We start from the raw sequence: 27,010 nt of genomic DNA on the forward strand, positions 1-27,010 counted from the left end.
CAGGGATCTTCTCTTGCATCTCTCATTGTAGTTGCTGTCTGTGTCTCAGGAAACCACTGTGGTCTCCGGGGATAAGTGGGTTTGGGGTAGAGTGGAACTTGTAGATTACAGGGTTTGATGGGGAGAGGGTGCTGGGGCAGCCTGCCTACAGGAGCCTTGCCCTTGATTTGTTAATACAACTGAGGTGGGTGGGGGATGAGAACGGGTTTTGCTGTGGGGCATTGGGCCTAGAGTCTGGGTTGTTCAGCAGAGTGGTTCGTAACTCCCCTCTGGGTCTTCTCTGTGCAGTCACAGTCTATGACTCAGTGAGTCACTGAGTTCATGGGTAAGGGATAGGTTTGGTGGTACAGTGAGACATGTAGATTATGGAATCCAGTTGTGGGGATGCTGGAGCAGCCTGCTTACAGTGTAGCTGCCTGCTGGCTAGCTAATACTGAAGGGATGTGAGCCTGGAGTTTTGCCTCCAGGCCTAGGACCTAGTGACCGGGTTTTAGACCTGATGGGCTAGTCACTCACCTCTTGGTCCACCCTGTGCAGTGGCATCCTGTGTCTCTTCATGAAGAGTATTTATAAAAAGGGATAAATGAATGGGAATAGTCCATAGATTAGAAGAATTTATGTTGTTGACATGTCAATATGTTTATCAGCAGATATACAGACTCTGTGATGTGAATCTAATTCAGAACAAGATTTCAGTGGAATATTATTTTTAGAAATAAGAATATCCTAAAATTCCTAAAAGTCTTCAGAAACACTAAATAACAAAATAGTGCTTATGCTTTCTGATTTTAAAACACATTGCTGCAGTGTTTTAGGACCAGAAAAAAATATTAGAAATGCTAGTGATGTAAAGACCAACGGACAAAAGTAGAAACCACCAAATTAAATGATAGTTTTCTTTATTTTTCCTTAGCTGTTACATTAGATTTTTGCCTAAACATCTGTAACCAATAATAGGTAGTACTGGAACCAACAAAAATCCAATATACTAAACATATACCTACATATTGTATCAGGGTGTTTCAAAAGTTCCATTAATGGATTCTAGGCTGGAGATAAGTACTTTGGAATATGCTTAGTTCTAAGCCTTATCAGCCCATCCTTGAGTCCAAATGCTGAGTATTCTCTTTTATTCACAGCAAATGGATTCTTACTGTATAATGTGTGCTTGTTGTAGGTTTCATTTATGGAAGACAATGATCCAAGTTATAAAACACAAATGACTGGATTACCTTTTTTTTAAGGAAGAAACAAAAATATTTTAAAAGTGCAAAAAATATACACTATCCCTAATAAACAAGGTAATTCAAATCAAAATCACATTAAAATTGTGACTTTGTACAAAACAGAGAATTTTGGTACAGATATAATGTAAATGAGTATCTCTTTATATTTTTGTTGGAATTGTAAAATGATAAGACCTCTATTGAAGGCAGGATAGAGACTCATCAAAACACTGAATATAAAACTAATGTGTCATTGTTTACTACTGAATAAATTCGAGTATTCATTCGAAAGTGTTGAAATGTGGCGATTGAGAAATGTTAGCACTGAACAACTTTTATATTAGCTAGGAGGGGAACAACTTAATTTTCCAAGGATGAAAGATAAAAAAATTTTGATGAAGACATGCAACAGAAAATTATTAATTTAGAACCATAAGTCCTGATATATACTCCAGCATAGTTGAAACATGAAAATGAAAAGGTAAATGAAATCACCCTGTCATAGAAAGACAGAGTGCACGACTCCTCTTAGGCCAGGTCAAAAATTACCCAATTGTATCAAATGACAAACTAAAATAGTGCTTGCTAAATGAACTAACATTGAAGAAGAGTAAAAGGGAATTCCTGTTCAGGGGAAGGAAGGCTTTAGTCATGTGAGGCAAACAAGTCTTTGAGATATACTAATCAGTATGAACTTAGTTTTATTATTTTACTGTTCACTTGAAAGATGAGGGTGACACATGCATTTAACCACATAAAATTAGATTCATTTGTCTTTGTCTCTCCTCCCTCCTTTTTCTTCCCTCCCTTCCTCTTTCCCTCCCTCCCTTCCTCTTCTCATATGCACATAGATAGGCACACATTGAATATTTAGAAAGTTCAAAAGATATTTTGCATTCGTATATCAAATTTAAACTATTTCAAATTTCTCTATTTTGTGTATGTCTGCTATAGGACAGATGACATAGAATATGTAGGTTTAGCAGTGCTTGTACATAAAATATTAATGAATACTCTTAGGGGTGCATGCTCAAAAGCAGTTATTGATTAGTAGGTATGATTAAAAAAAATTGAGATCATGGTTGAAGAACAGCAGCATTCATCCTGTACTTCCAAGGGCCCCTCTTCAGCTGTAGAAATTCAGGGCATGTGGTGAAGCAATCGTCTTTCTAAGGCCCACTCATTCCAAGTAGCTCCACTTCAGTGTGGCTTGTATAGTAGGCTCATGTGTGTGCAATTGAAACAAAATAGTAATTGATGTTTTTGAGGGAGTCAGATGAGCTGCAGCTATTTGAAGAAAATACGGCAGTGTGAAAAAATGTTGTTTCTGTGTTTGCGATCTCAGGTGCCCTTTCTCTCCCTAGATTTCTGTGTTCCACACTGGAAAATGTGTGTGTGTGTGTGTGTGTGTGTGTGCGTGTGTGTGTGTGTGTGTGTGTGTCTTAGAAAGTTGGCTTTGACACATTGTTTATAACGCTGTAAAACAATTGAGAACCTATTAGGCAATGCTTTTTTGGACCAAAGACTTTTCCCTGTATGAAGGCAATCTCGGAGAGATATATCGACAAGCTAAGCTAAGGTTTCAAACAGGTTAAAAGTGTGTGAGCAAGACCTCACATTATTTGTATATACAGTGTATTTACAGATATTTTAACCATAAAAGTTCATTTGAACAGGCATACTGACCTTCTGGCTTTCTTTCTTTTCTTTTCTTTTCTTTTCTTTTCTTTTCTTTTCTTTTCTTTTCTTGTCTTTTCTTTTCTTTCTTCCCTTCTTCCATCCTCCTTCCCTCCTGTCTGTTTCCCTCCCTCTTTTTCTCCCTTCCTTCCTCCTCTTTCCCTCTCTGCTTCCTACTCCCATTATACTTTGCTATCTTTGCTTTTTTAAATCCATTTTACATGACTCAAAATATCACATTGTACTTCACCAGTTTATAAAAATGTTGTGTCAGTCAGTGAAATTTTTTTTAAAGAAAGAATGATGAAGAGCTTGTAAGATAAAGAAATATTTTTGAAATGTTTTAGAATATGGCATTTCATGTCTGTCAATATTACATTTTTAGATGCAATACTGATAGTAGATTGTATTGAATATAAACAAAGATGGAAAAGGTATATTTCTTGAAATGATGCAGATTAACTCACCCTTATTGTCTATTTAATACCATTATTTGCTTTTACTTCTAATTTTTTCCAAGGATGTGAAATGTAGTCATATACATTTTTAAAAGTGACCAATAGATATTTCTTAGCTGAAGAATAAAGTACAGACGTGAAAAGCTGTGCACAATTTTACACCTCCTATTCAAATCCGAACATTGCCTAAGTTCTGTACTTTGAGGTTATTGCATATTCAACATTTCTTTTTTGTCATATGTAAAGGGGCAAAATAATCAAAAATTCAGTTATGTTTTTCTTCCAAAAATTTAAATCAAAGGGAGATATGTATGATCTTACTCTCCATTGTGAGTGCTTTTCTATCTCACGTTTATCACTTACTAACTTTATAAGCGGTGTTGCTATAATATGAATATTTAGTGGACAAGATAGTTCCTGTTGATAGATATATACTTATGCTGTGAAGCATTCTTATCACTGATGTTTCCAAAAATGGATGATTTTTTTTCCCAACCAAGTTCAGAGGAAATATTCCAAGTAAGAAGATATCAGTGATAAAGAGAGGCATTCAAATATTTGAAATCACGTTATTATGGAAGATTACTAACTCTAGTAGGCTTCTACGACTGCTCAGCAAATGAAGGTACTTGCTGCCAACACTGACTACCTGAGATGGATCTCTCAGTACTCACATGGTGGAAAGAGAGAAACAACTGTCGCAGTTGTCCCCTAACCAACAAACGTGCTCTGGGACACATAGGCATGCGCGTGCGCGCACACACACACACACACACACACACTACACACACACACACTACACACACATATTTACATACAAATAACAATAAATAATATAAAAATTAAAAGTTGACTGTCTCCTAAATTGTATTAATTTGGTTACCACAAAAAAAAACCTTGCTTAATATTACCAATTTTTAAGTTTTAAAGTCATAAAATCGGCATTACGGTACATTTTCATGTGATTTTTAAAGGAGTTGACTAAAATGTGCGTTTGGACTGTAGTTTACTAGAAGATTAGAGTGTGAGTTTTATTCTTGGGAAGAAATACACAGTTGGCAACAATTAGTGGATCTGACATGCATGTTTTGGACAAGTTATTTGTTTAGTCATGTAGAAATCATGTAGAAATGTAGTTATCATGTTAGTAAATGCGAAGGTAAAGCATTGTATTGCTGGTCTTGGCATGGTTGCTGCAAATGATGGTAGTGACAATTTTGCTTAATGTTGGAAATGTTTCCGTGCTTCCTTCTGTTTTATGTGCTCTATTCACAGGTAGATGCTTCCTTTATTATTTTAGGAACGGCTTTCCCAATAACTGTGGTCGTATTTCATTTTGAAAAGTGTCTGCTGAAGAACTGGTTTGGGATCAGAAGTTTCAGGAAGATAGTTGAGTAGGTAGTGTTGTCATCAACACTGCTGTTATGGTAAATTAGAAGACTGTTACAGATTCAGGAAAGAAGAAATTGCCTACTCATCCAAATAATAGCATAAATAAATAGTTAAAAGATACTATCATGTTGCCATAGCTACAGGAACGCAGTTCCAGAAATTAAGAGCAGATCAAAAGAAATAAGAAAAGATCTCTTAGAGTTTTTTGTATGGAACAACCCTTCTGCATGCATTCTAAGGTCTGGACTAAGTAAAATTTTTACTTAAAAATATGCTAATATTAGTGACATTCATGTGGACATATTATAGTGTACATAAATATATATTCATCTATACATTTTGTGATTTAATTTTTCTATTTATATAAAAATACAAACACAGCCAGGCAGTGGTGGTGCACGCCTTTAATCTGAGCACTCAAGCGTCCAAGACGTGCAGATCTTTGTTAGTTCAAGGCCAGCCTGGGCTACAGAGTTCCAGGGCAGGCTCCAAAGCCACAGAGAAACCCTCTCTGAAAAGCTAAATAAATAAATAAATAAACTATTAGTTGATCAGGACACTATGAAATAAACATGAAATTAGTACAGTAAAATATAAGGGAAATGCATGTGAATAGGATCTAGGAAAATTATTTTAATGGTCAAAAATAGAAATTATCAAGCAGGGGGTTTCTAATTAAATGAACCTTTGCCTCTACAGAAGTAAGGAAGATGGCATATGTGTGCTTGTGTGTTTGTGTGTGTGTGTGTGTGTGTGTGTGTGTGTGTTCATGTCTGTGTGTTTGTGTGATGCCTGATCTGAAAAAAACAAAACAAAACAGTGTGCTTTGTGAAACTTTTAGACTAATATGGGCAAGTTACATGTAACTCTTTACTTTTATGGAAAGAAATCCAATGTGAGGACAGTTGTATACCTAGTTACCTACATACCCCTCCTATCTCTGTGAAGCATTCATGTAATTGTGGCTGGCGGTGCTCCAAGTATGGTCCTCCTCACTGTTGAAAGTCAGACCACCTTCCTTGCTTCTAGACAGGCAAAGGTAAGGAAACAAGGCCACTGGCAAGACATATATCTCAATGTTATGTCCTTTAATTAGAAAAAAACTGCTTAATTATTTCTATTTTTAGCTGTTAAGGGTAAGTTTTCCAGTCTGAATCCATGAGCATTCTGCTTAAATTTTATTATACTAATTACATGTTTATTTCATAGTGTTCTGAAGCATTTGTATTTTTGTATTAATAGAAAAATGAATTCACAAATTAGAGATATAGATTGTTAAATGTCTTTTTATTGTAATGCATTGCTTTTAAAAAGAAAACCATACATTGTTTGACTATAAATTTCTTTACTTCATGGCTATTGTGTACCTCATGATGTGAGAGGTTGCCATGGGAATTATTTTAAACACATATGATTCTAGTTTAATTAGAGAAAAATGGCTTAAATGGTATCTCAATCAGTATAAGAAAAATTTCTTATAATATTGTCCTTCCACAGAATTTAGACTACTCTTCCTCATAATGATGTTTTCTAGGAATGACAACGGGTAGATTGTGATGTAAGTTCTCTTGGTTTGTTCTTGCCATATTTTGCATAGCTGATGATTACTTGGGAATCTAAGTTTGCCGCATGACTAAGTATGTCGCTGTTGTAATTAATTTGATGTTTGTTTTGTTTCTTTTTCTAATAATGAAGATGTTGAAATCCAAGATAATGAAAATAAAAATAATAAAAATAGAGGTATTATGTACAAACATTCCTGGTCTATATAGATCAGATTTTCCTCACAGTTTGTGCCTATCAAGTCCATCTATAACTCAGAACAGTTTACACGATTTAGGTGACCCATCCACAACTGAGGACTCAGTAATTTTGTACTCAGAACTTTGATCAGTTAGGTGTCTTTGCCGTAACCATTCCCCACCACAGAAAGAGGCTTACTGATCAAAATCGAAAATGTCACAAATCTATGACTATAAACATAAATATTTAGAATATAGTTAGATCTTGTGACTATTTAGTTAAAAAAACCAAAACAACAACAACAACAACAACAACAACAACAAAAAAGCCAAGTTTGCAGTACCAGATATGGTATCTCTCCTGTTGAGCAGGCCCCCTATACATTGGGGGAGCTCTTAGCAACTGAAAGCTGCTGCCAGAGGGAGACTCATTCTTGACATCATGGGCACTGCTAGGCTACTCACACATTAATGTACTTACAGGCAGCACTGAGGGGGTTATTGATAATAATTTAAAAATGAAGAATGGGAACATGGGATGGAGCTAGGTGGGGGTACTAAGTGGAGTGGTAGAGAGATAGTAGTGGTGAATTGGTATTTCCAGTATAGCCTATAAATGTGTAATGTGTTACAAGAAAAAATTACTTTATAACACTTGAAGAACAGTTTAAGAGGTGGATCTTAAATCAAATTTATGGCATCATTTGCTTATCTCTTTAGAGGAGTCAGATTCATCTTTTTAATCCATCGTGGAGCCACAGAGCTGGGATTCTTTCAGTGTTAGCTAGATACCCAATGGATCCTTTAATCTACTGACTGCAGACTAACGAAGTTACCAGAATTAGTGTAAGGAAGTATGGGAAGTAAATGTAAGCAGATGAGGGAGAGGAAAGGGGAGGTTGAGAGTCTTTCCTCCTTGATATTTCTTTGGGAATGTCTTCCCTCCTTAGAGTTTTTCTCACTTATCAGTATAGCTCTTCTACAACCCTTAAGCTTGAAGTTATCAAATTGAGGTTCTAATGGTGTACTTTTGGGGCTGTCTAGCACCTATGTAAACTTGTAGGGAATGAACTCAGAATTCGGCCTCGCTGACTCCATTGAAGGCTGCATTTACATTTCCTCAAGTAGTCTACCAGGTAGGCGTCTGCCAATTATTTTTCCATTCATCTCTAGCACATTGCAGTGATTTTCTAAATTACTTGGCATCAGAAAGAAGGCAGTGTACAAACTGTCGGGGTCTGAGAGTTCAACTGGAGCTTGGGGTAAGGCTTGTGCCTAAAGCCTTTGATCCAGACACACTGAAGCAATTGATGCTAGAGAGACAGCCCAGCACAATGGAGCCAAATGTGATGAGATATGAGGCAGGAAAACAAACCAGCTAAAGACACACTGTAAGGGGACAGAAAGGGAGAACAAGCAGGATAGTGCCCCTGTTAGGGAAGTGGACAGGAAGCAGATCAAAGCAAGTGATGCTTTGTAATGGGACCCAATGAGAGACTTCCATGTGTCTTCCTTTGTTTTATGCTCTGACTAGTTTAAGAGTGTGAACGGTATGTTTAGCTGAAGGAGGAGGCTTCTATTGAGAATAGTTGTCATTTTGACTTTGCATGCTTCCAGGAATGTATCCCTGGCTCTCAGAATTGGTCCAAGGCTTATATTTGCACCTTACTTCTTACAATTTCTTTTCTTCGTTCCCCTAAGTATTTGTGTATCTATTATTCTCTTGTGATTTAGCAGTATATATTGTGTTGTGTAAAACAGTATTTCCATTCCTCTTACAAGCTGAGTTGCTGAGAATAAAGAAAGAGTAATTCTTCTCTGTTCTGCTATGTTTCCTGATTTTCTAGGAATTTTCCCTGTGTGTGAGAGAGAGGAAAGACTCTGAGAAAAGATTAAGGTCTTTTGATGTTTGACTACTGTAAGAAGGTCGGGTCAGCAAGAGGTCAGCGAGCCAAAGGAAGTCAATGAGCCAGACGAAGTGTGACCTTCCAGGCTAGGGTAAAGGGCCTGTTGTGATTTTGTTTCACAGACGATGGTGAGAGACGGATAATTGAAAAGTTTTCTATAGAAAATGTTTTCTATTTCTCAGAAGTTTGAACACAGTGGTTTTTGTCTTCACTAAGTTCTGATATGCCAGATTTCTGTTTCAGTTAATTAATCCATTTGTGGTGATGGAAACTGAATTTCTGACCTGGCTCTATCACTGAGATGAAATCCTGCACCTTAGAGTTTTTTTTTTAAATATATCCGTTTTGTTTTATAAAAAAAAAATGTGAGGAGAGTGGAAAAATTCTGTTCCCAACCTGATGGAGATGATACAATGCATTTGTTACCGTTGATGAAGCCATATTGACACATGGTTGTTAATTGCAATATTTCTTCTCTCCTGATTCATGCCCTTTTTTTCGGTTGGGGGTATTGCTTCCAAGATGCCACATTAAATGTGGTTGTTACGCATCTTGGGACTGTTTAGGTTGGACAACTGTGGTTAAAGGATCTAAGGTTTTTGTCCTTGTAAAAGAATTTCAATTTAAGAAATATTTTGGAACTAAAATTGTACCTAAATGATTATTATTGCAAAAATTCTGAGTAAGACTATAAGAATTGTTGAATATCGCAGATTCCACACAAAATTGAAACTTAAATCTCTGGTGGTAGAAAAAAATCGTAAGCTTTAAGACTTGTTGGATTAGCCCAACAGGTCCAGTGGTTTGATGATAGGAAACAGTGGAATATGGAATCTAAAGGTGTTTCTAGTCACAGAAGATGAGTGAGATGATACTTATATGTGTGGTATTTATCACCAAGGTAACTGGTAAGACCATAATGCTATCACTGAAGTTAAGAACTGAGTAGGTTGTATTTAAGAAAATGTATATATAATATACACGTTTGCATGTAACAGCAATTAATAACAAAGAGGTCTTAAATTTGAAAAAGAGACAATGGTATATGAGAAGGTAGAAAGAGAAGTTGGAAATAATGTAATATTATAATCTCAAAAATAAAAGAGAAAAACGAAAGAACATATGAACAGTGTAAATTCAACTGTTCAACTGTTAGCTTTACCTGAAGGCTATTCAAGCTGCCTTCCCAGAGGACGCTACATCGGATACAACTAAAATCACTTGAAATGTGATGATTATTTCTGTTGTCATCTTGGTGAGATCTACAGTCATGTGGGAGATGAGTCTCTGAGCACACTTGGGAGTGATCATTTTGATTTGTTCAATTGTGGGTGGCACCATTCATTGGGTTTGGACCCTAGGCTGTGCAAAAGCAGAGAATGAGGTGTTTATTATTCTCTGCTTCTTTTTCATGGTTTCAATGTGACCAGCTGTGTTTTCCACAATGACAGACTGCGATATCAAACTGTGAGCCAAAATAAGCCCTTCATCACTAAGTTTTCTTTGTGGGATTCTTTTATTAGAGCACCAGGAAAAGAATCTAAAACACACAGAAAAAAAAAGCAGTTACATGGCTGGTCTCAGGGTTTTAGAATGACCACAAAATGTAAGAATGGGTTGAGTGAGGAAATAACAATTTGAAATAAAATATTGAATAAAGACATTGACAATATGCATATTATGAAATTGAAACAGCAAATAAATCACTGATAGCAATTTTATTTGTAGTTATTCATTCTGTTGTCAGAAGCCTTAAATAATAGCAACACCGTAATAGTGATTGTGACAATATTTATTAAATTTATAAATTGATTTTGACATTACCTTCTTTCAGGGTAAAACCTGAAAAACTTTTCTATCTTAAGAATACAGAAACATTAGCTTGGAAAGCAGCTGAAGAACAGCCAGAGAGTTTCGATTAGATGAACATAATGATTTACAGTATTCAGACTATGATAAAGCTTAAGGTGCCTTAGTAGGCTTAGAAGACCTGGATCAGCTATTAATATTTTAGCATCTCCATTTCCTATGGGGATGTGTCTTTGAGTTGTAGAGGAGAATATTATAGTCTTATTTAGTATAAAATTCATATATTGTAGGAGAGTATGTTCGAGGTCCCAGTTGGGTTTTCCCTGAATTTATTATCTTACAAAGTCAAATACAGATGCATCTTTCATAAAAGGAATAAGCTTATTCTAAAGTAATATCTGAGAGTTTTCGATCAACTTATTACATTTTGATGACCACTTCAGCAGTTGAACTGCAGCGGGATGAATTGAGGAACCCAAATGAGATGCAATTCAGATGCTCAGCAGGAGTTCAAACCCAGGAAACAGTTGATGAAAGGATAAGCATTGCAAGGTGCTTGAAAGTTGCTTATAGTAAAATAAACCAATAGCAAATTCTTCTTTAAGCAAATTTTGCTTAGTGGACTAACATTATAAAGTAGATTGGATACTGAGGTACAAAATTCTCCAAAATGACTGCTCACAATTTATTTTCCACAGTGAGGGATTCTTTGATGAAAATGACCACATAGCCAGAAATATAAAAGTAGCTGGATCCTCAGTTCACTTTTTGCTGTCTGTTATTCAGGGACTAGCCGACAAACAGACTTTGTGTTGTATGCTTTCTCAGGCATCAAGAGACTGGCAAAAGAAAAGCACATTGAATGTGTGTGTGTGTGTGTGTGTGTGTGTGTGTGTGTGAGAGAGAGAGAGAGAGAGAGAGAGAGAGAGAGAGAGAGAGAGAGAGAGAGAGAGAGAGGAGGGCGGAGGTCCATATGAGAGAGAACTGGAAAGAGGGCTTGGGCAGGAATGTTCAAATAGCAGGAAAACTGACAGTGAGGAAATGGATAATGTTGGAGATATAAAACCTATTGAATGATGGGATTGATAACAATCAGCTTTGCTAAGAAGAAGCAGTTAATTCGATATTACTCTTTATCAAAAGTTGGGTCATAAAAATATTTGGGAATTTGTGTCCTATTTGCATACCTGTTTTGGCAGGGTGGCCTTGCAGGTCTTCCCTTCAAAAACCAATGTCTCTGTTCCCATGAATCAGGGATGAATTGTTTGAGGGAAACAGAATGAGGAAAAAGTAATATTAGCTGAGAAAATAGTAAAATGCACTTGTTTAAAAACATAAGTTCCCAAATGTTTTGCTTGATAATTAGAGGAAAATATTCTTAAGGAAGTTATAACCTCATAAATTATCTATTAATACATCTGTCAAAAACAAAACATTGTGTTTTGTGGATGACTGTACTTACTAAACTGTTATTTCCAACTTGGCATTTTAAAAAGAAATTGGACAAATAAGCATCTTTAAATTTTCAGTTGTTAAACTTTTTTATTACTTTAAAAATAATAACAATCAAAATTCTCACTTCCATTCCTCCTCTCACTTCCCTCCTACTACCCCACACATACTTTCTCCCTCCCTCCTCCAGTTCTAAGAGAGGGCAAGGCATCCTGCCCTGTGGGACGTCCAAGGCCCTCCCCACTACATCCAGGCTGAGCAAGGTTTACATCCAAAGAGAATAGGATTCCAAAAAGCCAGTACATGCAGTAGAGACAAATCACAGTGCCATTGTCATTGGCCCCTCAGTCTGCTCCAACTGTTAACTACATTCAGAGGGACCAGTTTGATCTTATGCTCATTGTTAAACTTTTTAGTAAACATGTAAACTATCAAACCTTTCCTATATAAATTACGGTTTCCCCCCCTTTAAAATAAGATCATGTATACTCTTAAAGAAAGATCCAGTTTTGTGTCAGTGATTTCTTAGCAGTGTGAGCAGTGCAGGTAACTGTACATAATGATGCTTTAAAATAAATCTTAAGGTAATTAACCAAACACTTGAAATAGAAATTAACGAGTGGGTGGAAGAGAAGCTGTATGTTTTTGAGAAAAAAAAACAATAGGAGATGGTTTGTGCTTGTATAAGAAAGAAGATTAATGCTGTATCAGATAACTGTGGCATTTCTTCAGTGTTAAGAAATGGTGTATATTCTGTAAAACTGTTAGCAATGAAATTTTCTTTTGTTTCATCTGCAATTGTTTTTCTATCCTATTATGTAAATTTTGATGCACTTCCAATAAAAAGGACTATTAATGAATTAAGGTTTATATGTCTTTCTGAGCTCATGAGATGGAAGGTGTTATGTAAGCTTAAAAGAGTAGCATTGTGCTCATTTCTATGACAACAGTAGATTCCTCACTTTAAAAAGGCCCACTTACAAAGTAAATTGGGCTATAGTTGCTCTAAAAACTTTATTTCATTTTATTTTTGTACTTTTTAGTTTAAGTAAGATAAAGTTAACTATTCAACTTTAGTGTTGAATAGATAACTTACTTGAATTCACTCATTTGTTCTTGTAGCCTGCATTCTTCCTGATGTAGTGTGTAGTATTCTTATAGCTGGAATAAAAGTCTAGACTTCTATCAGCCACCAGCATATCTTCATTTTTAAAAGATGGCAATCATTTTCATCATTTCTCTCTTCTTGGATTTAAACCTTAAATATTGCCTTTGCTAGAATGCAACATAAAGCAAGTTATACATCTAATGCTCATTCTTCACCTAAATTGAAATGCAATAGATCATATATCAAAATATTTTTATAAATACTGCCTGTGACCCTATATGGAGCATTAGCACAATGTGTGAAGTATGGTAAACATTCAAAGAATGCTAGCTTCTACAACTTGTGTCAATTTCCACCTTTAGAGAAAGGATATCCATCAGTGATTTATATTATCAAACAATGTTTAAATAGTGAAATTTGCTATCTGCACTGTCCGGTGGGCTAGAAATGGTGATTGAACCTTGAAATCTAGCTAGTATGATTAGCTTAATGTTTACATTGTATTTTTGTTTAAGGTGAAAAATCTTTATGGTCATATACAAAGACAATAGGTCCTTGTATCATACACAACAAACATAAACTTATATTAATACTCAGAGATGGGCAGTTTCTTAGTGGTGGGATACTGAGTTGATTCAAAGACATGTTAAAAACTGAAGTCCCTTTTCTAGCTGGCTGAAGATCCAGGAGATCTCACTCCTTATGGTTCTGCTCATAATATAAACTCCAAAGAGGCTCCTTTAGCTAATTCATTGCTTCATTGCGATAAACATGATAAACTTGATAAAGTGTTTGTTGAGAAAAATATCCACTCCATTGTCAAAGGCAGAAAAGTGTCACTGTGAATCCCACAGAAGAGAACATATTTTGATGTATCCTAAGATACCTTCTATGGGATCTCAGACATCTGGATTACCATCTACTCAAGTTCATTATATATGTTAACTTCCTACAGATAAAAAGTCAGATTCATGACTGACACATTCTACATGGGCCAATGGGAAGCTGCATGATCACACCACCAATTTTGCTTAGGCATGATCTTTCTCTAGGCTTAAAAGGCATGAGTGTATGTAGGGATGATGTTCTAATCATCCTCCGGGTATCATTTCCTAGAGGGTCCAACTAGTTTTCTCAGTGGTATTAATAGCATATGATGTGTGCAGGAGCTCCTTAAAAGAGCTAAAGTTGTCACGAGTGGCTTTGCAAGAGATTAAGCATGTCTTATTGTTGTGGCATTGCTCTAAATCCGGTGAAAATTGTCATGTTTCTTGTTATTTGAACCCATCACAAATGAGATGACATCATTAGAAAAACAGAGGTGGGTGATGACTCCTTATCTTCTACCCTTCAAGAGAGTGATACCCAGATTCTCAAGGTTAGTAAAATATCATCAGTAGGCTCCACAGGAAACTGAGCAACAGCATCATTCATTTGATGGAGGCGGGAGCTCATTTTTATATGATAGAGATGGGATGGCTTGATTGTAGCTCTGAGTTTTCCATGGAAAGTCCCACTGTAGAATATTAAGACTATAGAGTTCTGGTTAATGAACAAGTCAGTAATGGTGACAATATCCACTTTTATAGAGGTAAAAGCAGGCTTTCGTATTGTGTTCTGAAATGGTAAAATCAGTTTATTCCAACTGTCAGCATCATTTGATTCCCACCCAGTTGGTACTATAAGAGAAGACACACAGGACAGGAAGAAGCAAAGGAAACAACTCTGTCTATTCCTGACCTAATGTATCTGAAGTGACAAGAAAATATCTCTGAAACATTATTCCATTGTCATGCCCCTCCTTTCTTTGGTTTTTGCTCATCACCAGTTCATTTTTTTAATATTTCAATCTAAGCAATGACCATTCTTTATCCTCTCCCCTTTCCCCTTCTCTCATTTTAAAAGTCTCAGGTGGCTTCCTGTATGATTTTAGAACTGCGTCACATTTAGTTTTTTCTTATAATTTTTTAATTTTGTCAGTTATAATTAATTAATCTATTAACTTCTTTGTAACAACGGAAGGTCTAAAGGATGTGTCGGTTTTCTTGTAATGGTATTTTTTCAGATGTGGGTTTTTAGGTGTGAAGCACTATGCAGAGCTTATATATCTCTTTATTATAGATCCTTGGTTCATGACTTAATAATCACTTTCTTTGAAATACCTGACATGATTTCTTGGTCCTAAACACAAATTCAATTTTTCCTTTAGAGTTCCAATTTCATCCTTCTTACATACTATTCTACATAGTCTTCTCATTAATTATAATTTCTATTGATCCTTTAGGTTTTTTTTTACCATAAGTGATGTTGGCTTATTATTGATATGATGGTTAGTAAAATGTTTACATGTCTGTTATTAAGATTTATTTATCTGACTTGAGAAGTTAGTGTTGATACAGAATATACAAACAAACAAAAGTGTTTAGGTTTGCAGGTTCTTAAAAATGTTTAAAAATAAAAGAGTAACCTAAGAGTACACTTGAAAACTTTATACGATCGTTTTATTTTCATTATTTTCTACAAATAAGCTCCTGTTTTTCTATTCATCTTTTGTTTAAATATAATCCATATCTTTAAGCTTAGGTCAGGTTCTAAATGTTTCATAAAGCCTTTCTAGATATTTTTCTTTTCTCTTGTTGATCTCATTCATTCATTCAGTAAGTCACTCATTCATTCATAGTTTAGCTTTTTAAACTGTGGAACAGTATAATAAAATATTTGTTCCTATCAAGTTATGTTTTATGCTTTCAGTAATTACTAGAATAGTAGATAGAATTATTTAAATTAACAGCTAGGTTAATATATTCAACAAAATTATTTAGGTGCTGACTAAGGTTGTGGTAAACACTTGAGCATCTTAATGAAGGTGATAAAGTGTACACAAATTCGGGTCATAATCATCTTAATAGACTATACATGATTAAATATATGGATTATTGAGGAGAAACAGTCAAATCATCCAAAGGAAAGAGTGTGTCGGATAATTTCTAAAGCAAAATTTACACTTAAAAGATTACATGCTCCCAAACCATCTGGTTATTAACAAGAATGTCCTAGATGATGTGCCTCTATATTTGCTATACTATACTATATATTCCATACTACAAGGTGTTCTCTCAACCCTTAAAAGCAGTGATTTTCTAGCTCCTAAGTAATTTTGCCTTTAAACTTAATTTTTAATCTTTTTCAAAAAGTTTGGGGACATCAGTGTGCAAAGCTCATGTACCTTTCAATTACTCTTCTTTGCATTATAATTTAGGTATTAAATATTTAAAAAAGTAAGTATTAAAAATATTAAAAAAACTGTAAGACTTACTCCAACATTAACATACAATTACATGTACTACCTAAATTATGTAGGTATGAAAAATACATATAACAAAAACATATTTTATTATGATTAAGTGCATATTTAAGTCAGAATAATTGTGTTCACATTGCTGTATAATATGACCATCATTCATATCTAATTTTCATTAATATATCAAAATTGAAATTATCTACTGTAAACACAGAGAGCATTTTAGTTTTCAACTACCCAGACCTGAATAATCCCACAAAAACTGTATTAATTACAACCCTGTTTGGCCCACAGCTCAGGCTTATTCCTAGCTAGCTCTTACATATTAATTTAACCCATTTATTTTAATCTTTGTATCACCATGAGGTTGTGGCCTACCAGTAAGGTTCTGGTGTCTTTCTCCTTTGGCAGCTACATGATGTCTCCCTGATTCTATCTCCCCTCTCTATCTATCTCTGTTTGTATTTCCCATCTGGCTATATTCTGCTCTGCCATAGGCCAAAGCAATTTCTTTATTAACCAGTAGTAAAATGCATATACACAGCATGTAGGGTAAAATCCCACATCATCTCCCCTTTTCTATCTAAATAAAATGGAAGATTTTTACTTTGACGTAGTAAATTACATTCATCTATTTTATTTTTGTGGGTCTAAAGAATCATTTCTAATTTATCTTTTATCATAACTACATAAACTATAACTATCTGTTTTTAACTCCATCAAATACCCCAGAAGGATATAATATTACCTAAGTAAGTAGGAAGTCCATTGTAAGCTACTTTCAAAACTTGAGAATTGACAGAGACACTTTGCTGCCTGGATACTCACCCAAAGCACTTCTGTAATGTTGGGGCATTCTTCTTTAGCCTATGTATCCAAATATCTGGGTCTTTTCAGTGAAGCAGGTAATTTGAAGATCTGTTCTACCTATATTAGCTGTTTGTCAGTTACTTTGTTCTATATCCTTCAAAATGTCTGGCAGTTTCCTCTGTGAAACAGGAACCCTGAAGGAACATCCCATCTTTTGGATGCATAAAATTGTTGCTGTATTCCCACTACTCGGTTGGAGTACTGAATGTAAGGGGCATGAAAAAGCTAGAGAAATAGAGAGTTCACTTACTTAAGGTACATTTTATGGAATTTATATTATAAATGAATTATAGACAACTATTGTGGAAGAAATATTCTTTTGTTTTGGAGAAGTCAGACCAAGTAAACATTTCAAGTTTTATACAAAATAATTAGTCTAATATGTTTAGGTATATTACATGCTGGTCATATAACTTTGAGTTCCCTTGTTCTGGATAATACTCCATAAATGCATGCTTATCATTCAAGATTTCATATTATTTTAATTGGATATATGAAGTAATAAACAAATGCAGCACATACTTTATGTATAAGATGCCAAGAAGAAACAAAGTTTGACCTGAATTAGAGCTTTGAATTCAACTGGGGGAAGAACAAAAGGCCAATGTAGATTTGTAAATAAATATCAGTGAATTGAAAGAATGTCATGCTGTTTATAGGTTGAATAGAGATATAATAAAGAATTGTCTATAATTAAAATATTTGTAAAGAGATTTTTTTCACTTCCAGTGAAAAGGATGATATTATTATTAAATAGCTTTTATATATGTTGTTTTGGTTTTAAATTTTACTTTGATGTTTTATTATTGTTCTACTAAATTATATAAATGAATGAATAAATTAAAGCATGCTTTTAAAATCCTGTTGGTATAGCTGTGGTATCTCATTGTCTATTTTCCATTGAGGTTTTTCTCCTTTTATGTCTAGAATAATGTGTTCTGAAAACAATGTTTTTTGTGTTTGTTTACGTCTTAAGTGTTTACGTTTATGGTACATAGTCTTTGCCATAAACTTTTGTGTATTTTCTGTTTCCATGATGGTCATTCATTGAGCTTTTTAACATGACCTTCCATGAACTAACTCTAAAGTTTGACCAGTGTTAAAGTTCTCTAAATGAACAACAACAACAACAAACCCACACTTCTGAAAAGGGGGTGTCAAATTGGTGCTCAGTCTAAATGCAAGAACATTGGCATTGTTCCGGTGGTAGTTTAAATGAGAGTCACTGCATAGGTTCATATAGTTGAATAATAAGGCTCTATGTGACAGAGCTGTTTGTAAAGGATTGGAAGGTGTAGCCTTAATTAAGATGGTTTGTTTTTAGGGTTGGACTTTGAGATTTCAAAAGGCTTTTCTTTCACCATGCATTTACTTGGCTGTCATAGACTCTAACCTTCTGAAGCCACAAAACCAGTTTGACATTTGTTGTATAGTTTGCCTTGCTCATTGGTATTTTATCAAATCAACATAGATGTAACTAAAACAGAAGATGGTACAAGCAAGTGGGTGTAAACTGTGATAGTCCTCAGCACGTTAACGTTTAGACGTCTGTAGAGGACTGGTATTTGGACATAAACGCATTTGAATATTTGGTCTTAAACAAAAGCTATCAGGTGTGCTAGTAGGAAAGTGGAAGACATTCAGAGAGATGTATAGACTATGAATACCTAGATCAAGATGTGTCAGAAGGCAGCAATGCTAATAACTAAGCTATAGACTGTTCTTGTGTTAAAGAATGTGACTGCTTTCTGCCCTTTTCCTAAGAATTTGCCTGAGGATAAACTTTTTGAAAATGGACTATTTTCTTTGGTAGAGGAAATTTCAAGACAGTCTAATGTTGGTTAGGTCTCTTGGTTATTAGTGATATTACTCAATTGTATAAGTCAAATATTTGCCTACTCACATGTTGAAAGATATATTGATTGTTTCCAAATTTAGCAACTAGGAATGAACCCTGCATAATTATCTATACTCAAGTCTTCATGTGCACATAAGTTTTTGATTCATTTGGATAAATCTAATGGGAAATTGCTGGGTGGTAGCACAATGAATGAATGTTTAGTTTATAAGAAACTGCTGGACTGTTTTCCAAAGTGGTGATCTATGACTTTCCCACCTCAATTGCTGAAAATTCCTTCAACTTCACATTTTTGAGCCTTTTGAACATTCTTGATGTAAGACTTGGTCATTCTAACAGGTGTAATAATTTCGTTTTTCTTTAATTTTCACTTAATCTGCTTCGTCCATTATATAAAATGTGGCGCACACATCTTCAGGTAACTTTGCTTGGTAGTTGCAAAATTTGTCTTTTGTTGTTGTTGTTTAGTTGTTTGTGGTCCCTTGCTAAATTTTAAAATGATGATGTTTGTTTTTGGTTAGTTAGAAATGATACATAAGCATCGTTTGGTTGTTTGGAATACATATCTTTTATTATTAAGTCTGTTTGAGCAGTTATTTTTCTCTCAACATGGCTCATGTTCTCATTGTCTTTACGGTGTTTTTATAAAGTGGAAATTTTGACTTTTGGTCATGTCCAGGTTATCAAGTGTCTTAAGGTCTTGCCTTTGCATTTGTAGCTTAGAAGCATCTATGTACACAAAGTTACTCCACTGTCTTTCCACGATTTTCTGGTATTCTTGAGGCTTTGAATTTCACACCTAGGTGGATGATTCACTCAGAGTAAACTTTTGTGAAAGGTGGAAGGTATATGTGTAGATTCATATTTTTCCAGTTTTCCCAGCACCAGTTTTTGAAAAGACCCATCTCTGCTCCTTTGTCAAATATCAGTTGACTATATTTGTGTGATTCTATTTTTGCAACCTTTATTCTATTCTGTTGATCTTTTCTTTCACAGATACCTTTCTGTCTTTCTTACTTGAACTTTAGTGAATGCCTTGAAGTAGTACTGTTTGAGTTTCTGAACTTTCCTTGATACAGTCATGCCTATTTTAGGATTTTGCCTTTGCTTTCAAATTCAGAATCAGTTTGTCAGTATCCGCAAAAGTCATGTGCTGAAAATTTTTTACTGGGTTTGAGCTGAATTCATAAATTTCAAAAGGAAGACATTTTGTCAACATTACATTTGCCTAACCATAGACACGGAAAGTTTATCTATGTAGATATTCTTTGATTTTTATCTTAATTACTCTTGTGGTTTTTATGAGATACTATATGTTAAAGTTTGCTTGCTCTCATATAAGTTTCTTGTTTTGAAGGGAGATAACATGAATGTTTGATGTTTTAATTTCAAATACTAGTTGTTTTCTGTCAGTAAATAAGAAACTTAACTTTGAATATTAGATATTTTTGTTACAAAATTCTATTGTAATTGCACATTACATTTTTACTGTTATCCTAGAGTTGACAATATGCACTAACTTCAAGTCCAAGTTCACTTTCAAATTACGCTATATAACTTTATAATTAATGTAAGTTCCTAACAGTTACAATATGATCTGAATATCTTCTTGCGGTCTTTTGGATAATATCATCATTCATTTAACACACAACTTAAGCTCAAGACAGTGGTTTGTATTTTACATAAAAATGTATTTGACTATTTTAGTTTTTATCACTTGTACAAAACAGGTGAGAGAAACTGAAAGGAGCAAAGATTTGCGCTTTTGCTCATTGTCACTGAAGTTAGGTCCATGGGAGAACATCTTGGCAGAAAGGTGAGTCAGAGAGATATGCTCACTTCATGACAGCCAGGAAAGAGAACAAAGAAGAAAGATTTAAAAACAAAACACAACCTTCAAAGTATGTTCTCTGAGATCTAAGTCCTTCAGTTTTTTTGCTACTTCATAGTAGCAACTGCAAATTCATCAACAGAATAATCCATAGACAAAGTTACTATTTTCAGGATCCAGTTTCCTTTCAACTGTACCATTAACTGGAGACTGAGCTGTCAACATATAAGTTTATGTGGTACTTTTCATATCCAAGCCATGAAATTTGTTTTGTTGAGGAGTTTGAAGTTAGTTAGAGAAGGCAGCTCACTGTTAGTAGAACTCTGACAAATAGTCAACGGAGGAAAAGGAAGCATGAAATAAATAGGTGGGGATAATAGAAGTCAGAGTTTCTTAAATTCAAAACTTTAATATCAATGCAGCATTAACTAAACAAATACTATGCCATGAATGATTATATGCCAGTTTGATTACTGAAAATGTTATCTCAAACATCACTAGGTGGTGGAAATCCCTATTTGTGAATCACATTTGGACTATAAACCTCCCAGAGAAGCAGTTGGGGAATCTGTTATTTTAGCATGTGGTAGACTGAACTTGAAATCTCAAGTCATCTATGCCTGTCCACCTGATAAAATATTTATCACTATCATTATCTCAATGGAAAAATGTCTTATGCTAGTGATCAAAGTATTCATATATAGACTGGAAGATTTTTTCTTAGGTCTGAAGATTTTTGTTTTAGGTTCTCTGTGTTATATTTGGGTTTAAACAGATGTCAAAGAAGCTCTGGAATAAAGAAAGGGGCTTCATAGACAATTTCCTCAAATTACCACTACATCTTATGCATACTGACAGAATTAAGCCTCTCATGTTAGCAACAATATTGTCTTGTTTATAGATTTAATTGTGGTTTTTACTTCTTTGACAGAAAAATAATTCTAAAATGTATTTAAATATTTTCATAGTATTCCTACAAAAATGTAACAAGTGTATACAATGTTGGTAAATGAAACAGTCTCACCTTTCAATAAATATTTGAGCTGCAAACAAATCAATCAATATTCACCTGAACTGCTCTTTCAAGCTGTACTTTTATTTTACCTCAATGTCTCTGAATAGATCTCATTAATGTTTTGACAGGGATATGGTAATACCTGAAATATCATTTCTTTATTTTCTTATATCCCTGTGCTGTTCTCCAGAGAGAGGGTTAAAATTTGGTGTACTCATTTGTATATATGTTTGGTCCATTGTGGATGAATGGCATTGCATTTGTTTGTTTGTTATAAAATGGATAAACTCTCCTTGTATATCAGAGTGATTGTCTGACTTCAGTATTCTATTTGAATGACAGAGGCTAATTTGAGAATAAAACATAGAGGAAATCTCAAATCACTAAGCTTCAGTCAGTATGTATGCCTGTATGTTTATATATGCTTCATAGTTTTTATCATTTCAAATCTATATATTGATAACCACAAAACCTAAAATTTCTCTCATATTAAGATAATATTAAAGTCACATGATCAACTTTTAAAAATTTTATTAGATTTTTTAAAAAAAATACCAATCCAAGTTCCCACTCTCTCCCCTCGTCCAATTCCTTCCCCATACCCTTCATCCTACCCCAATCTAATACTGAGAGAGGATAAGGCACATTGCTATGTAGAAGGTCCAAGACCCTCCCTACTATATCTAGGCTGAGCAAGGTATACATCCAAAGAGAATAAGGTTTCAAAAAAACAGTACATGCAGTAGAGATTATTCCTGGAGCCACTGCCAATGGCCCTCAGTCTGCCCCAGTTATGCAACTGTCAACCACATTCAGAAGGACTACTTTGGTCCTATGCTTGTTCCTTCCCAGTCTGGCTGGAGTTGCTGAGCTCCTGTTAGCTCAGGTAAACTATTTCAACGGGTGAACTCATTATAGTCTTGACCTCTTTGCTCTTATTCTTATTCCTTCCACTCATCAATTGGACTTGGGAGCTCAGTCCAGGGCTTCGATGTGGGTCTCTCTGCCTCTGTTTCCATCAGTTGCTGGATGAAGGTTCTATGGTGAAATTTAAGATAATCATCAGTCTGATTATAGGGCAATTCAAGATTGAGCCCCCTCACCTCTATTAGGGTGTTAGGCAAGGTCATCCTTGTGAATTCCTGGGAATTTCTCTAGAGCCAGGTTTCTTGCTAACTCTATAATATGCTCCATCAATCAAGACATCTCTTTACTTGCTCTCATCTCTGTCCATCCTCCATTTCGACTATCCCGTTCCTTCCCTTCTTCCCTACTCTTCCTCTATGACATTCTCTTCTCCCTCCATCCCCTTTCTCCCAATTTTGTTAGTTGATCTTGTCTGTTTCCAATTTCCAGGTGGCTCTATATATTTTTCTTTGGGTTCACGTTATTACTTAGCTTATCTACTTTTAAGATAATAATCAAAGTGATGAATTTCATTATGATGCTATGATACAGAAATCTATTTTGTTCATATTTTCAGCCTTTTCATCTCACTTTCCCCTGCTCACTAGTCGTTTGGGTCACTTCCAAAATTAGTTTTCCCTCCAGTTTCATATAAAATAGTTCTATCTATCTATCTATCTATCTATCTATCTATCTATCTATCTATCTATCTATCTATCTAATTATATATTTATTCTCTATATATTTATAGTTCTGTGAAGAATGTCATATGTATTAAAGGATGCACAAATTTGTATCAATAAAACCACACACTGAGGGACAGTACTGTTGTGGGTGATAGAGCTTAGGTATAGGGCTGATGTTTCTTCTCAACTATCTGCTTGAATTCTGAGCTGGTATAACCACTTCTTTACATTAATTTCTATTCTCTGTCTCTCACGCTATTTTTTCTCTCATTGCTACATGTTCTGTCTGCCCTTTGTACATCAAAACAGCACATCTGGATGTATCATTTTGATGAATATCAGGGTATCAAAAGCAAATGAGCAGCAGAGATGGTTATGAGCATGGAAGAATCGTTTGTAGGTGAGAGAAGATGAGTTGGTGGGAAAAACAACGCAAAAGAGAAGTCACTTTCTTCATCATGTTTATTCAGTAATGGGAGGAGCTGAGGTCTCACGGATATTTGCATAGAAAGAAGAGGCACAGAAAAAGTGCATTTTATCTTTTGGGTTATATGTAGCTATTAGGAGAGGAAGAATATTTTCTTCTGTAGCATGGACACCTGGCACCCCAGGAGGTGGTTTGGACTGAGAGCTGGAGGTGTGAGTTCAGTTCATGCACTTCTACCTCTACAGGTGTTTCTAAATAGTAACTTCACTCTTTACTCCAGGTGAAGGAAACACTGTAGTTCTTAGCATTTCGCTCTCAATTCTACAAGGACTGATTACCTCAGTTTCCCACTCCTTTCTGTTTCAAAGGGTATTCTACGTCAGATGTATTTAAATTCTCACACCTGTTCAACTTTGCCTTTATTTGTTCATAGAGTCATGGATCTATATAACACATAGTTCTTGATTACCTGGGGTCCCTGAGAGTAGTCTAGATTCATAACACACAAAGGTGCTAAGAGATAAACATTCATGGCCTCTTTTGTTCGTACTGTGACTATCAGAATCAGGATTATTTTTTTAACATTATTTTTTATTATTTTAATGATAATCACAATAAAATAGCACTTAAAAATAAATCACGTTATGACTCAAACTAAAAACAATGTTTAAATGAGCTGTCTGCCCTTGGTCAGTGTACTTGACTGTGCTCTACCACGAGCCAGGCATACAGACACAGGTGCTCCTGGCTCTCCTGTGAAAGTCTTAGCGCTTCTTCCAGGTGAACTTCCTTCATGCACCCTCCTGGCCTGGCTTCTTCCGTTCAGAATCAGGATTATAATCCACCATGAGCATTTTCTTTTGTGTGCAACTTCTTAACATTGAACCTTTGAAAACACAACTTTTTCTATTTCCCCCTTTTTAAATTTTATACATATAATATATTTTGATCACCTTTTCCCTCCCGCTCTTCCTTGATCCCTCTCATCCCCTTACCCACCTATGAGAAAGATTACTTTTATCCTCAAATTTTACCTTTTTATTTTCCTGTTTACAGTGTCTCTACAAATGATTGATGTTATGATATTGATTTCATGTGAATGCCTAATGAAAACTAAACAAACTACTGTAGAATTTCTCCTAAGCCCTTCAAGTATTTTAGAAACTATGTAATATTTTAAGTAATTTATATATTGTATGCTTTCTAGCAAAAGAGTATTCCTCAGAAACCTAAGATTATTTGTTTTAAACAAATTACCCAAATCACTTTTATCAAACAACTGGAAAAATTAATAGATTGTTCTGAAAATTGTAAACTATGAATATAAAAAAAGAAAAAATCCAATATGAATTGAAAAACTGATCTAGACCTGTGCATTTTAATAAGAAATCAATATAGTTTAGTGTCATAAAAAATAATTATGAAGGAAACAGTAGCATAAGGACTGAATTATAGAGTATTCCTATGTTTGTGTAAGATCTTAATACTGAGAAGAATTCAGAAAACAGAAAGAATACCAAATATTAGAATTTAAAAGACCGTAGTTACCTTACTATTTATGTCATCAGACTACTGCAATTGTTGTATTTTTCCAGATGGTTTTGAATTATAATCTGGAGTAAATTTATGGCCCTTTGGAATACCAGTGACCGCTGGGAAGAGTCACAGCAGCACTGAGTAATTGCCACCGTAACTCAGACAGAATAAGTAGTAACCAGTTCTTCATACTGTTATGGTTTTGTTGGATAAAGGTTTCTTTATTTTATAACATTTAGAAATATTGTTTAGAAGAGTAATGCCCAGATATTCAGCAGAAATAGCACATTATGTCACTAAAACCACTTCAGTACTATGGTCAGATATAGCTCATCAAACACAGAACTCTGTCTTCTTCCAATTTAAAATGTAGAGGTGGTTCAGCTTTCTGTGTCATAATTACCAATCAATTAGATTAGATGCTTGGATTAAAATACATTTTCTATCTATGTAACAGGAAGGCCTACAATTTTTGGATCTTTATTAAACATATGTATTTAGTCAAAGAAATATTATTAGATAAATGTTTCAGATTAAAGAGAAACTAGGAAAACAAATTGGCTGAGTAGGAGATAGGGCTGGAAAATAGAAATTCAAATAACCATTGAAGTAATAACCCTCATATTGTGTTAAAAGGAGAAAATGATTACTACCAATTTGTTAATTGTGGAAAGGCCTAGATAGCTTATTAAGTATGTGTTGAAGAGGCAATTGAAATCAGTCATGTTTTCTGTTGGCATCCTATAACACAAACACTTTTATTTCATAAATTATAGAATTTAATCATCCAAAAGTTTAAACCTTCCCAATCTATATAAGAGAAGGGGATGAAATATGAACCCCGTGGCATCTTGGGAGCTCCCAACAATGAGATTTAAAGTTCTTAAAATGAAGGCATATCTAATGCATTTCACACTAATTTGCAGATTCCCAAATAGTGAATGAATTAACCAATCTGTTTTGAGGGTGAATATGTCCTATGTTTCATTTAATGATTACACTAATCATGATGAATTCAAGGCTAATTTTCAAAGAAGTGACTACGGGTCTTTATCTCTCTTCACAGAGCTCTTCCAGTGTGATGCTGGGGCTGAATGTACTTAGGATTCCATTCCAAGGTTGACTTGAAAGGTGCGTGGAAGATTAAGAAAAGAAAGGTAAATGCTTATTTTGATCCTCAGTGTTTTGGTTAAGTATATTTACAAAGTTTATAACGGGCCACAGAGGTGTGCCAAGATGCAGCCAAGTGGGTACTTAACACTGTTAATGTCACCAGCTCTCCTTCTTTCCTCTTGTTTTCTGTTATTACTTAACTTGCTCTCAGTTTTTAAATATTAGCACAAAGAATGTAGAAATTTTGTTCAAACTGTTGAAAAGACACGATTAAGCAATAATTTGATAATGTTGTGCTGGACTCTAAGAGCTGGCATTCAGTGTTACTAGTAGGCATGTAATGGTGTGTAAGCCCATGTGTATTTGTCTGTATCCATTGTCCATTAGTCCGTGTATGTGTGTGCGTGCACTCACACACATGCATGCGTGCACACAAACAAACACTGTACTGCTAATTTTTTTCATGACCTAGTATTATTTAATTTAAATGCATATTGACTTTGTCAACGAAGCCAAACATGCTGAGAAACTGTGAGGTAGCCGATAAAATAGCAATGCAATTTTCTCTTTAAAATATGTGTTATGTCATAAACTTTATTTGGACCAGTTATAACTAACATTTAATACTAAAGAGTTTAACTATTTAGGAAGGATTTATTTCCTTAGTGAAATCATAAATCTTTATATTTTGTCATA

The 27,010-nt window shown here is 34.8% G+C and overlaps 1 protein-coding gene across 2 annotated transcripts in view; it reads left to right on the top strand.

Annotated features, from left to right (window-relative positions):
- Nucleotides 1-27,010, top strand: part of Foxp2 (forkhead box P2) — a 478,828-nt gene that overhangs the window by 124,967 nt on the left and 326,851 nt on the right. For both annotated transcript variants that reach the window (XM_075953425.1, XM_075953424.1), the window contains exon 3: nt 26,268-26,358. The gene's annotated coding sequence lies outside the window, so the exon portion shown is untranslated. The remainder of the gene's footprint in view (nt 1-26,267; nt 26,359-27,010) is intronic.

This window comes from Microtus pennsylvanicus, chromosome 19 (assembly GCF_037038515.1).
Source record: "Microtus pennsylvanicus isolate mMicPen1 chromosome 19, mMicPen1.hap1, whole genome shotgun sequence".
Classification (NCBI taxonomy): domain Eukaryota; kingdom Metazoa; phylum Chordata; class Mammalia; order Rodentia; family Cricetidae; genus Microtus; species Microtus pennsylvanicus.